Raw genomic sequence first — 2,190 nt, 5'->3', positions numbered from 1 at the left:
ATAAAAGTATTTTTAACCTAACTTTTTTGCAAAGTTTACGCCTTGAGCCACCAGCTTCAACTTTGATACTTTGTTCTAAAAGCCAATGCAGTTGATAGCAATGGTGGAGGTGATGACTTTGTTTTCGTTCAAAAGTCAAAGTAATGATGGAATTTAACCCTTCCACCCCTAATCCGGCCATACTTGGTATTTTACTCTGTCTAAAGCCAGACTTTTTTGCTCTGTCTAACACCAGACGATTTTACTTGTCAATGGGGAACTCCATGGAGTCAACAGTCTTACAGTACTTCTCAACATAGAGAAAATGAATTCTGTGGACTTAAACATTCCCAAATAGGAATGCCGTATATTCCAAATGTGGTTACGTAAACTTTTCAAGATTTTCAGAAACTTCAAATCAGTGAATATTTTGAATATTTTTCCTGACCTCCTGCAAACTATGTACACTTTTTAATTGTTTGCCCTTTAAAAGTAACATTCAGAAATAATGCAAATACAACTGAGGCTGTTTTGCATTATCTACAAGACAAGACAACAATATCTTTTATTCAAACACAATCAATATTAAAGCAATAATACATGCTTGTGGGGTCATGTGCTAACTATAATAAAGATACACTACAGGAAATAAAAGCTTAAAACTAACTATGTGACAGACATAGGATATCTACACATAAGGGATCAGAAAAATATATCAATTGCTATCCAAAATATCATATTGCAAATACACCAAAAGGTAACGGTTGATTGACAAGTTCCTTGTGCAAAATAGTAGAGCATCTTTGAAGTCCCGCAGGACCAAGATGAGAAGTTATGATAAAAACTTTAAACATATTTTTTACCAAAATTATTTTACTGCCATCAACCCCAATGAGACCTTATGCATGGGACACTGTTTCTAGCTGCAGCTACAAATCACATAATATATTAATAAATTTTGCCATGTAAGAAAAGAACAAACATGTGGGGTGTAAGCAAAAAAAGTCCAAGGCAATAAAGCTTCCTTTCAGCCTTTTCAGGAACAACTATCCACTGTCAACCATACTTGACTCAAAACAGAATTTCCTTGATCCAACAACACATGACAGTCCCCTAAAACCAAAATTACATCATTAATGCTTCCAGAAAACAATAGTCTAAAAAAACCTGAATCTATAGATACCTATATACATCTGTACCTACACGTCTGTTCTTCCAAAAATTATTTTAACTAACATGGATTTTGATTTTGATTTTAAACTCAAATTAATTGCAAATCCATAACTTGGTAACTACATGTACTTGAACGCAAGGATCGTTGAGTTGTGACTGCTAAAAAGTATAATAACTTAGACATTCACCAGAAAAGGGAATATAAATGACCTTAAAAGCAGCTATTTAAAATATTTGATACTAGGGTTACGTTCCCAATGAGACAATCACAGTCAAAATCAAATTCATATCTGATCGAATCATTGATCATTCATGTAGAGGTGCCGATCGTAAGGTGTAACGCAGAAAAAAATAACCTTCACGTTGAACAATATTACCATTTCCCTGCCACCTGGTACAAGCCAATTCACACATGAACGGAAACCTTAGGAATCCTTCTTTCTGTACATTACAGTAACTTTTTGTACCCGGTGGCAACAAACTTTCCACATCAAAAATTGCGTAAAAAACTCACCTGTTTCGCAGCTCTTTTCCCACGAAATAAAATTTTCCAGGAGCAAATTTTCCGAGGATGCTCGTTGGATTGGACTTTTAAACGATTTACACAACATAGACGTTCTCTAAGAATACATTCCAATTGAAACTGGCGTTAAAACTAGCCTTGATCGCTCTAAAAAGAACGGAAACCAACAAGCTACCGATTCTCAAAAGGCAGCCATTTTTCTGTTCTCCTCGGAAGTGTTTTTTTCACGAGAGCCAATGATCGTCCCGGAAACGCGTCACGTGACATATCGCGCGACTCATGCGCAGACATTTTTCGCCAGTGAAGTCATGTGTTTGCCAGAGTTGTTCGTGGTTTTGCGGTTACTAGTCACGCGTGGCTGACTCCCAATACGTTTGAATTTTTAACGCATGCTCAACACGAAATGTCGAGCCGGCTGGCAGAGTCTACTTTCCTCTTCCCGACTTATCTAGGAACATCGAAAGAGACTCTGCTCGCAGAGTAAGGTGGCTCATACCGATTTGAACAATTTGGGG

At 36.9% G+C, this 2,190-nt stretch overlaps 1 long non-coding RNA gene across 1 annotated transcript; it reads right to left on the bottom strand.

The window, feature by feature from the left end:
• Window positions 1-435: 435 nt before the first annotated feature.
• LOC138032643 (uncharacterized) lies at window positions 436-1,886 on the bottom strand. The gene is made up of 2 exons (XR_011128427.1): window positions 1,667-1,886; window positions 436-1,092 (listed from the first exon to the last, which is right to left on the bottom strand). It is a non-coding gene; the product is annotated as an uncharacterized lncRNA (long non-coding RNA).
• Between the last annotated feature and the right edge of the window lie 304 nt (window positions 1,887-2,190).

This window comes from Montipora capricornis, chromosome 14 (genome assembly GCF_036669925.1).
Source record: "Montipora capricornis isolate CH-2021 chromosome 14, ASM3666992v2, whole genome shotgun sequence".
In the NCBI taxonomy this organism is placed as follows: domain Eukaryota; kingdom Metazoa; phylum Cnidaria; class Anthozoa; order Scleractinia; family Acroporidae; genus Montipora; species Montipora capricornis.
This window is presented reverse-complemented; position numbering and strand designations above follow the sequence as displayed.